We start from the raw sequence: 15,789 nt of genomic DNA, 5'->3' as shown, positions 1-15,789 counted from the left end.
AGCCATCTAGCTATTAGCTATGGACTCAAATGTCTATGGTGAACTACTCATGCGTCATTGGAGAGGCAATGGTGTTGATGAAGAAGCCCTCCATGTCCGAATCCCCCTCCGGCAGGGCACCAGAATGGTCCCAGATGGGATCTTGCGGAGACACAAGCTTGCGGCGGCGGAAAAGTATTTTCGTGGCTCCCTTTGGTGGTTCTGGATTTTTAGGGAATTTATAAGCGAAAGAAGTAGGGCAAAGGAGCCACGTGGGGCCCACAAGCCTGGTAGGCGCCCCCCCGAGCCGCGGCTATGGGTCTTGTGACCTCCTCCGGAGTCCTTTGCCTTGGTTTTCAAGTTCCCTACGTATCTTCTGTTACGGAAAAAATCATTCCGCGGGTTTTATTCTGTTTGGACTTGGTTTAATATTCCTCTCTGAAAAAGGTCAAAAACACGGAAAAAACAGAAACTGGCACTTGGCACTGAGTTAATAGGTTAGTCCCAAAAAGATATAAAATAGCATATTCATGCATACAAAGCATCCAAAGTTGACAAGATAATAGCATGGAACCATCAAAAATTATAGATACGTTGGAGACGTATCAATGCACGCCAGGCGTCGAGGCGAGAGTTGTCGGCCTCAAGCCAGCGAGACAACCGGCTCATGGACGCCGGCTCCACAGCATTAGGCCATAAGGCCTTCACCATCTCCATCCCCGCATTCTGGAGCCGCTCCAGGGAGTGCGCCAGCTCGTACAAACGGGCCTTAGCGCCAGTGGCTATCTCCTCCATGGACCAGTCGGTGTTGGCGTCCACTTCTTCGCCAGTGGCGCGACGTTCCTCACGGCTGGTCTCCATGGCCGCTTGTGCCCCCTCTCGTGTCCCAGGGAAGAGCCCTGGGGAATGGGGTGTGGTATGAAGGGCGAGGAGAGGGAAACGCTAGCAAGAACAAAGACGAAATCAAGACGAATAAGACTCATGGTTGAAGTGGATGTCGGTCTCGCGTGCCTCCTCCAAGGCCTCGCGGACTCATGTTGCGCTCGCTTGAGCCAGGCGGGCGAGCTCGCCTTGGAGGGCCTAGGCCGCCTCGGTCTCCTTCTCCAACTGGGCCTAAACCTTGGTCAAGGCGGTGTCCTTCTCCTCCATGGTAGTGTCCTTCCGCTTTGCCTCCACGAGATGGACCTTCTCCAAATGCTCCAAGTCGGCGGTATGGGAGGAATCCTTCTCTTGCAGGGCGGCGCGCAACTGCTCCAGCTCCTCCTGGTGGGCCATTTCGCGGTCCCCCTTCTCCGTCTGGAGAAGATCCAGCTGCAGGCGGAGCTGCTTGTCCGCCTCGCACAGGGCATCACGCTCCGAGACGGCAGCATCTAGCCGGCTCTGAAGGTCGCCGGTACGGCCTTCGTCCCCCTGGATCTGGGCGAGCAGCGCGTTTACGCCTACACCTGGGCGTCATGGAGTTCCTATGAACAACACAAGCAAAACAAAGAATGATATTCGGCCCGGCTAACTCTCAGCCGGCCCGATTCTTGGGGGCTACACCCAATGGGTGCGCTAGCGCGCCCCCACTAAAAAAGAAACAACGAGCAAGGCAACAATGAGATTCGGCCCGGCTAACTCTCAGTCAGCCCAATTCTTGGGGGCTACACCCAGTGCGTGCGCTGATGCGCCCCCACTGACGCAAGAATAAGGAGAATAAGCCAAACCAAAGCAAATGAAAGGCATAGGTTTGAAAAATTACTGCGGTTCGTCCTTCGAGGCGCTCGAGGTCGCATTTGACTATCAAGGCTGCTTGCGCCACCTTCTTGCGGCTGCGGGAGAATTTGGCCACTAGCGTCGAGATGCCGCTGAGTGCGGCGCCTGGAGTTGCCCACGCGCCAAGTCTTCATGGGTCGGCTCTCGAAGTTGAGGCCAGCTCTGGACGCGGACGGGCCGCGATTGACTACGACCATGGTGCCATATCCTGGCGATGGGTTGGTGGCCGGCTCCCTCGACGCTTCGTTCGGCGCCGTCTCCGCGGAAGGAGGTGGACTCGCCGTCTCCGGCACCTCCATCTTATTTCCGGCGCGTCGTTGCAGCGGCAACAAAAATCCTTCCTTGGCGCTAGGAATTCTTCTTGTTACTTCTTTGGTTTGCGTCGGTTTTTCCCTTGAAGAGGAAAGGGTGATGCAGCACACGAGCAGTAAGTATTTCCCTCAGTTTGAGAACCAAGGTATCGATCCAGAAGGAGGGCCTCGTCAAGTCCAAAGTACCTGCGCAACCACAAACAAGCTTGCACCCAACGCTTCAAAGGGGTTGTCAATCCCATCAAGATTGTTTGCAAAGTGAGATCTGAAGGCGGAAAGTGCAACGAAGTAAAAAGTGTAAGGCTGAAAATATGGTGTGGAGTAGACCCGGGGCCCATAGTGTTCACTAGAGGATTCTCTCAAAATAGCAAATATCACGGTGGGTGAACAAATTACTGTCGAGCAATTGATAGAACCGCGCAAAGTCATGACGATATCTAAGGCAATGATCATACATATAGGCATCACGTCCGAGACAAGTAGACCGATACTTTCTGCATCTACTACTATTACTCCACACATCGACCGCTATCCAGCATGCATCTAGTGTATTGAGTTCATGATGAACAGAGTAACTCCTTAAGCAAGATGACATGATGTAGAGCGATAATCTCAAACCAATGATGAAAACCCCATCTTTTTACCCTTGATGGCAAGAACACGATGCGTGCCTCGCTACCCCTTGTATCACTGGGTGAGGTCACCGCACGGTATGAACCCAAAACCAAGCACTTCTCCCATTGCAAGAATCATAGATCTAGTTGGCCAAACAAAACCTACAACTCGAAGAGAATTACAAGGATAAGAAATCATGCATAAGAGAGATTAGAAGAAAGTCAAATAAGATTCATAGATAATATGATCATAAATCCACAATTCATCGGATCTCGACAAACACACCGCAAAAGAAGATTACATCGGATAGATCTCCATGAAGATCATGGAGACCTTTCTATTGAAGATCCAAGAGAGAGAAGAAGCCATCTAGTTACTAGCTATGGACTCGTAGGTCTATGGTGAACTACTCACGCATCATCGGAGAGGTCATGGTGTTGATGAAGAAGCCCTCCGTGTCCGAATCCCCCCTCCGGCAGGGCACCAGAATGTGCCCCAGATGCGATCTAGCGGAGACAGAAGCTTGCGGCGGCGGAAAAGTGATTTCGATGATCTCCTGGTTTTTTTGGGATTTTTAGGGAATTTATAGGCGCAACCCCTAGGTCAGGGGGTGCTTAGAGGGCCCACAAGCCTGGATGGCGTGGCCTCCCCCCTGGCCGCAGGGTGGGGGCTTGAGGGGCCCCTGAGGCTCCCCTGCCTTGGCTCCAAAGCTTCCCGATCTTCTTCCGTTCCAGAAAAAATCTTTTCGGGGATTTTCTTCCGTTTGGACTCCGTTTCAAAATCTCCTCTGAAAGGGGTCAAAAACATGGAAAAAACAGGAACTTGCACTTGGCACTGAGTTAATAAGTTAGTCCCAAAATATATATAAAAGGCATGCAAAACATCCAAAGTTTGACAAGATAATAGCATGAAACCATCCAAAATTATAGATATGTTGGAGACGTATTAGCCGTCTACATCAGCTTCAGGCGCGGCGGGAATCACGTCGAGGTCCCCTGGCGGGGAGGGCGACGGCTCGAAGGTCTTGGGTGTCTTGGCCGCCTCAGGGTGGTTTTGTGTGCCGGCTCGCTGGCCGGAGTCTCCGCACGTGCCTGTGGGGTGGGGTCGTGCCTCGTCTTGGACCGCCTCTCCTTGGCGGTCGGCTTCTCGACCCTGCTGGGTTGGGTTCGACCTTCGGCCGCCTTCCGAGCCGCCTCTTCCCACAGGTGGTGTTCTTCCTTGACCAGAGCCTTCCTGGCAGCATCACCAGCGGCCTAGGCAGCTCGCTCAGTGGTGGAGGAAGTATCTTCCTCCGCCTCCTCAACATCCATGTCGGGTGCAAAACCAATAAAGGAATGTCTTTCATTCCAAAAAACCAGAAAGGAGGGGAAACGTGTTCCCTTACCCAGCAACGACGGGCACCGCCCTCCTGTCGGTGGTGGCTTGCTGCTTCTTTGCACCGTCGCCTCGGTCTCCAGCCGGAGGTCCCGTTGCGGCATGCTTGGGAGCTGGCTTGGCAGTGGCAAGCTTCTTGCCCTTCTGCCGGGCCGCTTCGCCCTGCGCTGCCGTCTCATCGATGGCTCGACGACCTCGTGTCAGGGGAGGGCTAGAGACCTCCTCCATGTCCTCTTGGCCCTCTCCGAAGGCTACATCATGCAGAGGAGGTGGCATTTCATCATCATCCGTCCAATCGAAAAGAGTAGACTTAAGATGCTCACCAGGCGGCTCAGTGCCCTCCGACTCCGCTGCATCTTCCACGTCTGCGGAGGCGGAGACCTGCGGCTCCACCACCCCTTCATCCTCTATCTCATCCGGTCCGGGTCCGACGCTTCCACATCGGCAGCCGGCTGCTGATAGATCTACAGGCGCTTGAACAGCTGGAGGGCGGAGCCGGCATCCGATGTTAGAAACGAAAAGTATACTCAAGATAAGAAAAGAGGATCTGGGAAAATGCTTACCACCGGAGCCGGATGGTTTCGGTCGTAAGGGGTCATGCCCCATTCCCAATCCCCGCATTCATCCATGTTGGCAGAGGAGATCAGGTTCACGTTCCGGGCCACCGCGCCGGCTCGAAAGTTCTTGGTGGAGATCTGGCAGGGGTCGTGTCGGCTGCCCATCTGGGATATCAGGTGCGCCCGCCGCTGCAGAGGCACAACCCGGCGCGCTACTATGGTGGCGAGCAGGTCACGGGCCAATAGGCCTTAGATCTTCATATTGTCGAGGTGAGCGCATATTTCCGCCACCTCGTTGATTAGCTTTGGAAGTGTCGACTTCCAGTTCTGCTTCGCCGTTGGTGGAGCGATGGCGAACGGAGGTAACTTGATGTAGTCGCGGGAGGGGTCGACGTTCTTCACATAGAAGAACCCCTTCTGCCACTTCTTGATGGAGTCCTGCAGCGGCAGCTGTGAGAAGCCGGACGATGTTCGGTGGTGCACCAGTGCGGCGCCGCAGGGGGTCTGTAACGACTAAGATGCGGTCCTTTCTAGTTTAGGGGAATGAGGCCCCAAAGAGGAAAGAAGCGCATCTGAGAGTTTCGCAAGCATGGTAACATAGCACGTACATAATAATAAATGACAATTAGGGATTCAACTGCCATCTCATAATAATAATATCAGAGTACATCACGCATCCAAACAAGGTAGTTCCGCTACGGACTACAAAAAATGAGAAATGGCTATGCTACCCTGCATGCTTGCCCATGATCACGACCACGCCTAAGTCTTCTGGATAGTTCACGTACAGGCGGTCGTTCTCCTCATCATACTGCCACGCCAGCTGCGTGCCATCGAGATCACCTGTCTCGGGGGTACCTGAACCTCTTGGTGTTGTGAAGGAATCTGTGAGCCACGGGGACTCAGCAATCTATGACCTCGGTGCCAGAACTAGCCAAGTTATTAGGTAAGGAAGGTGGAGTATTTAGGTTGCAGCATCCTAAGCATATATGGTGGCTAACTTACGTAGAGCAAGTATTGAAGCTGGTCTATACTAGCGATCGAAGATTAGCTGATCACTAAGTGATCCTGAACACCTACTTACGTCAATCATAACCCCACCATGTTCCCGATCGAAGAGAGTTCTTTGAAGGGGACAGTCACGGTCACGCACACAGTTGGCAATTTTATTAGAGTTATGTTCAAGTTATCTATAATCGGATGTTAACAAATATTCCGAGTTGCCACATAACCGCGGGCACGGCTTTCCGAAAGATCAAACCATCCAGGGGTGCTCCAACTACTCCACCACAAATGGTCATGGGCCGCAAAGTAATCCTCTATCATGAATCTCGTGATCTCGTCCGATTCCTTAGAGGAAAACCTCAACTCTGGGGAGAACCAAAGCTTCACTGGGATTCCTATATGCAATATATATCGCTAAGGTAAGACAAGACTAGCAGGACCTCGCGGTGTGTCGACGACCCTCATAAGAGCCGCGTATCTCGGTTTCAGGACAACGCCGTCTATGCATAGTGGACAATGACCAAACCTCAAGTTTCCCTGAGGTGGTATTGCCGACTGCTAGGTGGGTGGACCAACACTCATGAGGAGCACTGGCCCGGGTTGTTGATTAAATTCCTCGGGGTAGCTATTCCCTATGCAGATTATTATTAAGTGATTAGTAAATTAAAACCAATGTTGGGTCCTGTCGGACAAGTCTTAACACTACATGATTTATCAAGGGGGTCCCCATAACAACCCCGAACGTGTTAGGAGCAATCAGTGTGGAATCAAACACCGGTAGCCGGTAACTATGGCGGCAATAATGGAACAAAACACCCGGCAAAAGGCTAGGCCTTCCGTTATTTACCAAGTATATAGGTGCATTAATTAAATAACAGAATTAATATAATGATATCAACTCATGTTATCACATGAGACAATTGCACCTGCAACTAGCAACGCTAACATTAGAAGCTTAGCAAAGCCTACTTAGCCATTCAAGATTTGCTAGGAAGAGATAAGTGTTTGGGTTTCATGGCAATATCAGGAGGCAATTATTTCAGTGGTAGGCACCGAGCATATGACAGAAGAAACGTAATCTAGCATAACAAGTCTAGGGATGGAATCAAGGTCATATCATCTTGCCTGTGATGTCCTCAGCTTGGAACTGATCTTGTTCGTCCTGCACGTACTCTCCCGGATCCACGTAATCACTCTCCGATCGCGGTGCTACCCAACATAAGGATAACATCCAATTAACAACAGCACCACAAGATGCAACAAGCACATGATGCATGAGATGAAAATGAACATGCATCTCTATTCTAGTCACTAGAACAAGCATGAGAAGTAAATACAAGTTCCTGGATAGAACTGTACTCTAAGCTATCTTGATATGCATTAGAATGACATGGACAGATGCGGCACACGAAAATGATGCAAAAACATATAAAGAACGTTACGAACGGAGCTACAGATCAACCGAAATAACGAAACAAGAAAATAGAGTCCTAAGTGTCAAATCCATCACCACACACTCCAATGTTATATCTCTGGTATTCCCAGGTTTGCCAAGACATAAAACAAAGAAGAATGGATGGGGTGGTGCAAAGAAATATCACCACAACATCATCTATGCACTCTCAAGCATCAAAACATCAAAACTACACAATCTTCCATAAACAGCATCATAGCAGTTTGAGGGCTACATGCAAAGCACCTACACCCACCCAAATATGGCAAAAGATATGTGGCAGAAGCTATCCAAGAGTACTACAAGCACAATCAAAAAAGATAATTCAAAGGAGTTACACACAGGAAGTTACACAGCTGCTAACTTGGACAAAAATATCAGTTTTCAGGGACTTAGTGAAAATTCCAGATTCTCACTAGTTGTTTATGCTCTGAAGCATTTTGACAGCACCCAAACTAATATCTACAAGACTCTAAATGGAATGAAAATTGATAGAGAGCTAGACAAACACAAAAGCTACAACTTCCCAGTTGATAGCAAAGGTTGATTCCCAACACATGGACCTCTACAAGCTCAACAACACGCGAAGAAAATATAAACAGATTCTCAGACTTAATGAAAATCTCAGATTTTCAATAAACTGGAATTTCAGCCACATGCCTACTTTGACTAGGCACAACCTGTACACATGAACTCCTAAGCATGAAACAAAACCAACATGTGGTAGAGGGGTTCACCCTCTACTGCCACAACAAAGAATCAACCTCTTGGGCTCATCACATCACATGGAACCAAGCTCTAAACATGGAAAAAAACTAAAATATGACATTCCCAGAAAGTGTTCCAAAGTGGAATCTGAACCCGCCATTGGATTTCTGGGATGATTCTACCCCAAAAGCATATATAATACTTAGGCACTTGCATAGAACAAATGGGCACAAACTAAGAAAGAAAATCTACATGGAATCACATAGAGTGAATAGTGCATCATCACATGTGCTATTCACTAGAACAACACCTACACAAGAACTTACGCACTCTCACAAGTCCAATGGTGCACATGAGGGTTGGACCTCATGTTCATGTGCTATAGCACACCACCACACACACACATACATCAAGCACCACATAGCAACACCTACACATGCTAGTATCACACACCACTAGCTTGCACTCACATAAGCATCTCTATACCTACACATATACTTGCACATGAGCTTATCAAAGCCCAACATATCTTGGACATGTGTGTGACACACACACACACACATGCACTCACACACACAACACACATGAACAACTACATCTACACACACACAAGGTATGTGGGGGGGACCCACACACACATGCACCTCACTTGCACAACATGGTGCAAGATCTCTTCACCATGCACATGGAACCACGCCACACCACACACATCCACAAGAGCTAGCACACACAGAATATCATACATACAAGCCTACACCACACATATCTACCATGGCATCTAGCTCACAAACACATGTGCATTCTACCTACACATGCATCTCAATCGTATTAGCAACAACACTATGAACAACATGTTGTTTAAGGGGAGATAAAATACCCCACATGGTGTATAGCACACCACATCAACAAATACATCAAGCCAAAGGGAAAACAGCAAAAAAATGCAAAATAAAAATAAAAGGAAGGGGTAGGTTTTGAACCTAGGACTTCCTGGTTCAACCCACAACAACTACACCACCCTGCTACTGCACATGTGCTTGACAAAAGAGAGAGGTGTTATAGGTTAAGCATTGCCTGCTGCTGCTGAAGATACTGTGCCAAAATCACAAAACAAAAGGGGGTGCGCCGAGGGGATTCGATCCCACGACCTGCCACTGCACCCAAAAGACACCTACCGCTCTGCTACTGCATCGAGACTTAATAGAGGAGGGGAGTTAACCCTCTTGAGCAACCCCCTCAGCATCTCCTCTGCCCGACGGTGGCCGGAACAGGGGACGGTGCTCGCCGGCGATACACTTTAAATAAAGCTACGGCTACTCGATGGAAGGAAGCCCTTGCTCCCGCGGTTCCATTTCACCTACTAGCACTACTCGATAGGGCCTACAACGACGGCTCAACGAGGCACGACGGCTCCGGCGACAGAGAAGGAACGGCGTCAACGCTACGGCCTACTGCTCTTGATCTGGGACAGGGAAGAGAGGGAGAAGGATCTGCCTCACCTACTGGACGAGGTGGTCGCGTGGGCCGGAGAGGATGTAGAGGAAGAAGGGGAAGGAGCCGCTCGGGGAAGATCGTCGAGGAAGAAGGCCGCCGTCGTCGAGGAGATGTAGCAGTGCCGATCTTGTCGTGCTAGCCGCGGGAATGGGCTCCTAGAGGATCCCGCGTGCTTGCCGAGGTGTTGGAGAGGCCGCAGGTGTACGGGCGCGATGGCGAGGAGCTTCTCATCTTGCGGCCATGGCGGAGGAGGTCGATCCCCTTACCTGGTGTCGTCGACAAAGAGGGAGAAGGAGATGGGATGGAGGTGGTGGCGCCAGAGAGGAACCCTAGGCTGCACGGACGCCAAGGGGGGATTATATGGAGGAGGAGGAGGAGGAGGTGAGGGAAGCGCCTCGACGTCCGTGACGCCGTATGTTGCTGCCACGCTCTCTCGGCCTCTCTGAAGGAGCCTGACGAAGGAGGAGGACAGGGAACGGCGTCTACACGAGAAAGGAGGGGAGCTGGGCCTGCTAGTGGGAGGAGGCCCACTAGTTGGCGCCACATAGCAGAAAATAAAACCCCTGAGGTTTTCCAATTACAAAATCATCAGAGAAAGAAAATAAAGCAAAGGAAATTCTATTAAGACTTTAAAAAAACAAAAATGTCCCTGGTCATAAAGAATTATGACCTATTTAAATAAAATGGAAAAGAAATATTTGGAGCAATTAAATATTAACAAAACAGAATTTGTTGGATCTGTTTTGTGAATATTAGCACCTTTAAAACATATTTTCAAATCAGCAAAACACATCCTCACAATCACCACAAAATATACTAAATCATGGACATTTTTAAAACAGTAAGGGATCAAGTGAAACTTGACCTTGAGATAAATGGAAGTTTTTAAAACCCTTGTGCAACCAACATAGTCTCTCCTACCCTCAAATGCATTCACATCATACACACAACACCACACCATCACATATACATCACACCACTTATCACACATATATCATCATACCACCACATATGGAACACAAGAACAACAAATACAAAGACAAGAGATGGATGGAATGCATGCATGCAAAGGAAGAACAAAACAAGGTGACACATGAAATAACACATGCATTGCCTCTCATATCAATGACAAGGTGGACCCACATAGAGAAGGTTCCAAATAGGGAAAGATACACTATTGGGGCATTACAAACTCTCCCACACTACAAAAAGATCTCGCCCCGAGATCTAAGACTAAAAGAACTCCGGAAATTCAGAACGGAGGTGATCCTCGCGTTCCCAAGTAGTCTCTTTATCGAAATGGTGTGACCACTGCACTTTGAGAAATTTGACAGTCTTGTTGTGGGTCTTGCACTCAGTCGCCTCGAGAACCGCAAATGGATGCTCACGATAGGATAGGTCGGGTTGAAGGTCGATGTCTTGAAGGTGAACAGTGCGCTCAGGAGTCTTGAAGCATCTTCGGAGCTGAGAGACATGGAACACGTCATGCACATTTGCAAAGTTTGACGGTAGCTCGAGTTGGTACGCATGGTCTCCTCTCTTGCCAACAATTCTGAACAGACCCACGAAACGAGGCGCAAGCTTGCCTTTGATGCCAAAGCGCTGCGTACCCTTCATAGGCGACACCTTGAGATAGACGAAGTCATCAAGCTCATAAGACATGTCACGATGCTTGCTATCATAATAGCTCTTCTGACGGGACTGAGCTGCTCTCAGATTATCCCGAATGACCCGACACATCTCTTCAGCTTCTTCTATCAAGTCATTCCCAAGAATCTGACGCTCGCCGGTCTCGGACCAGTTGAGCGGGGTACAGCACTTCCTGCCATAGAGAATTTCAAACGGAGCTTTACCAGAACTAGCTTGATAACTGTTGTTATACGAGAACTCGACGAAAGGCAGGCAGTCTTCCCACTTCATACCAAAAGAGATAACACTGGCTCTCAGCATATCCTCATGAACTTGATTGAATCGCTCCACTTGACCACTAGTCTGAGGATGAAAAGCTACGCTGAAGCGTATCTTCGTGTCCATCGCAGACTGAAAAGAATCCCAGAACTTGGAAGTGAAGATACTTCCGCGATCCGAAGAAATCATCATAGGCACGCCGTGCAAAGACACTATCCTGGAAGTGTACAACTCTACAAGCTGGGCTGCGGAAATGGATTCCTTGACCGGAAGAAAATGAGCCACTTTACTCAACTTGTTGATGACGACAAAGATGGCATCATTACCCTTCTTGGACTTCGGAAACCCGGTGACGAAATACATCTCAATATGATCGAACTTCCACTCGGGAATGGGCAAAGGATGCAAAAGACCTGCTGGACGTTGATGCTCTCCTTTCACCCTTCGACATACATCACATTCATTTACAAACTGAGCAATCTCACGCTTCATGCGAGTCCACCAGAAGGTCTGTTTCATGTCCTGATACATCTTGGAGCTTCCTGGATGTATTGAGAGCAAGGAGTTATGAGCTTCTTCCATGATTACCTTTGTGAGATCACCTTTAGGATGACAAGACAATCCTCAAAGAACAAGGTGTCTCTGGCATCAACCCTGAAGCACTTATATTTGGGAAGACTCTTTGCCACGCCAATCTTGACTTTCTTCACCATTGCATCAAGAAGTTGTGCTGCACGGACCTGATCTTCCAAGGTAGGAGAGATCTGAAGATTTGCAAGAAATCCCTGAGGTACTAACTGAAGGTTGAGCTTCCTGAAAGACTCACAAAGGTCAGGCTGGAGAGGTTTCAGGATGAGACTGTTGCAGTAAGCCTTCCTGCTTAGAGCATCTGCCACAACATTAGCTTTGCCTGCCGTGTACTCAACACTCGGATTAAAATCTTAGAGCATTTCCACCCAACGAGTTTGCCAGAGATTTAAGTTAGGCTTGGTGAAGATGTACTTGAGACTCTTGTGATCGGTGAACACTTCAACCTTTTGTTCCAACAAGAGGTGTATCCAAGTCATCAGAGCATGTACCACAGCTGCTAGCTCAAGATCATGCACAGGATAATTCTTCTCCGCTGGCTTCAACTGCCTGGAGATATAAGCAACCACTTTCTTCTCTTGCATCAGAACTGCACCAAGACCCTGAAGAGAGGCGTCGCAGAACACCTGGTAGGGTTTGGAATCATCCAGAGGAACCAAGACTGGAGTAGAGGTGAGCTTCTCTTTGAGTGTGTCGAAGGCCAACTAACACTCTGGAGACCAAGCATAATTCACACCTTTCTGAAGAAGACTTGAGAGCGTCTTAGCAATCTTGGAGAAGTTCTCAACGAACCTTCTGCAATAGCTTGCAAGCCCGAGAAAGCTTCGAAGTTGCTTCACATTCTGCGGAGGCTCCCATTCAACAATGGTCTGCACCTTCGACGGATCAACTTTGATGCCCTCGGCGGAGATAATGTGCCCAAGATAGATGACTTCTTTCAACCAGAACTCACACTTGGGAAACTTGGCATACAATTTGTACTCCCTCAGCTTATCAAGCACCAACCTGAGATGTTCTTCATGTTCTTCCTCAGTTTCAGAAAACACCAGAATATCGTCGAGATAAAGCAAGATGAAGTCATTCTTGAACAGAGAGAATATGTAGTTCATCAATCGACAAAATGTCGGAGGAGCATTAGCCAGACCAAAAGACATGACCGTATACTCATACGAGCCAAAACTAGTCCTGAAAGCAGTCTTCGGAATATCCTCTTCGCGAATGCGAATTTGATGATAGCCCATTCTGAGATCGAGCTTGGAGAAGATCTTAGCCCCTTTCAACTGTTCGAACAACTCAGTTATGTTCGGAAGTGGATACTTGTTCCTGATTGTCTTCTTGTTCAATGGACGGTAATCGACACACAGCCGGTCCGCGCCATCCTTCTTCTTGACAAACAGAACTCCACAGCCCCACGGAGACGAGCTCGGTCTGATCAAACCCAAACGCTCCTGCTCATCGAATTGCCTCTTAAGTTCCTTCAACTCTTCTGGACCCAAATTGTACGGCCATTTGCACACAGGCTCGGTACCTGGTTCAAGCTCAATGACAAATTCAACTTCTCGGTGCGGAGGCATTCCTGGAAGCTCTTCTGGAAACACATCTTCATATTCGCAGACCACTCGGACTTGCGAAATAGGATTAATCTCACCCTTTTCATTCAAAGAGAACAGACGGATTGTATCATCGCACACCGCGAATATAATCACGTCCTCCAAAGAGTGAGTAAGCTTCACTTCTTTAGCTTCACAATCAATCGATGCCTTGTTCATGGCCAACCAGTCCATACCAAGGATCAAATCAATGTAGAAATTGCCCAAGACAATAGGAGACGGCAGAAAAGAATAACTACCCATCTTGACAGAAACATTCGGAACCACCATTTGGGAATTCATGATCTTGCCAGGAGACACAATTGATAGAGGCTTAGGCAAATCACGAGTAAAGAACCCATGCTTAAATGAGAATGGACTTGAGATAAACGAATGCGATGCACCAGAATCAAATAACACTTTAGCAGGAATACCATTGACGAGGAGGTTACCCATGATCACATCTGACGAGTTTTCTCCCTCGGCCGCATTCACCATGTTGACCCAAGCTAACCTGGGGTTGAACTTCACAAGAGCATTGCTTGGAGGTTTGCCTGGAGGAGGAGGCAAATGGAGCTGAGAAGTGCACTTGTTGGCATGGTGACCTTTCTGCCCACACTTGTGACAAGTAACATCTGTTGGCTGACGGTACTGTGTCTGAGGAGGCCCTTGCTTCTAATGCTGGAATCTCTACTGCGTGTGTTGAGGAGGAGGAGACACCCAAAACTTTTGTTGCTTCTGAACCACCTGAGTAGAGGAAGAGGAGCTGGAATCTCTGAAGCGCTTCTTAGAATTCTCCACCCTGAGCAAAGCTGCCTCAGCCCTGAGAGCTAAGTTGTAGAACTTATCGAACTCCTCAGGATTGTGCAAAGCAAGAGCTAACTGCAAATCTTCTTTCAAGCCACCTCTGAACTGATAAATCTTGCTCTTCTGATCAGGGATATCCTGCAAGGCGTATCGGGCTAGCTTGGGGAACTCGACGTTGTACTTGTACACAGAGTTACCACCTTGCTTCAAGCGCCTGAACTTCTCACGCATTTCCTCCACAAAGTTGGACGAAATGTAGTGGGATCTGAAATCACGGCAGAACTCATCCCAAGTGATCACCCTAGCACCTCTGGAATCCTTCAACTGTTGCCACCAGATAGATGCTTGCCCCTTCAGCTGGATTGTAGCAAACTTGACGAAATCCTCAGGACGAACATTGCTGCATTCAAAGTGCTTGTTCATGTCACGGGTCCAATCCTCAGCATCAAACGGCTGGTCACAGGAAGTGAAAGTCTTTGGCTGATTTGACAGGAACTGACTCAGATTAGCAAACTGATTGCCACCATGCTGGAAATTGCCTTGCTGCTGATTAGCCCTCTCTTGCAACAACTGTAGCAGCATCTGAGTGTTTGCATTTGTAGCAACCATCACCGCTTGCCAAGCCTCTGCACGAGGAGGCGGCGGCGGAGGAGGATTCTCCGGAGGAGAAGGTGGTGGTGGCACATCCTCACGCCCTGGATTCTGACGAGTTGGTGGAGCCATCCTGAAGACGGACAACACATTAGCCCACAGAATAAATTGAAGGTATAGCTGAATCAAAATGGCAGGAATATCTGAACAGGAATAATAACAATTGCACTCGAACAAAATAGTAAGAATGCTTCCTCAAAATGACGGTCGACAAAATTTTGATTAAGACCACTTGCAAACAAGTATGAGCTAGAACTGCTCGGAACAAACATATAATCGAAATTTCATCCGATATCTTCGTGGATAAGATCGCACGGGCTCGAATTTACAGTAGCCATCCTGTGCAAGGTAGTGCACACGACTTACGAAGTATCCCCGGGTCGTAGCGAGCTACAAGCACTCTTTAAGACACAATGAGAACCGTTGTAAGACCACCGTGAACAAACAAACCCACTGAATATCGAATCCCAACCTCACATCATGCATCTGTAGGAAGATTGTCCTATAAGTCACTACTTGATATCCCACCTATGAATTCCCGAAATATCTCGTCATGCAATCTGGTACACGGATACAAGGAGTAATATTCACACAACTCATATACTAACCCGTCCACTGTGTCACATCCATCAACACATAACCAGAATCTCGGACCTTCATCTACAACAGACCCTCGTGATCACAATGATACAAAGTATGGCAGTACCCCCGAACAATCAGCACCAGTACTGGGGACATCGGGGTTATCTCGCCACTACTAGTATTGAAGCAATTACGAACATCCTTCGTTCATAGATACTCAGAAATCTGAATGATGGCGATGTGCACAAGAATCCCCTGGAGCTCAACTCCCCGAAAGAAATCAAGGCAGACAAGAGGCACCAAGACAGAACACCGTCACATCGAAATCATATAGATTTCACAAATACCCGCGTGATCCTACAAAACATTTGAGTGAGAAGAGGAGTAGAATTAAGATTTCCTAAGTCGGGAAC

The sequence above is a fragment of the Hordeum vulgare genome, chromosome 5H, assembly GCF_904849725.1.
Source record: "Hordeum vulgare subsp. vulgare chromosome 5H, MorexV3_pseudomolecules_assembly, whole genome shotgun sequence".
Lineage (NCBI taxonomy): Eukaryota > Viridiplantae > Streptophyta > Magnoliopsida > Poales > Poaceae > Hordeum > Hordeum vulgare.
The sequence above is the reverse complement of the archived record's forward strand: the minus strand, read 5'-3'. Positions refer to the sequence as shown.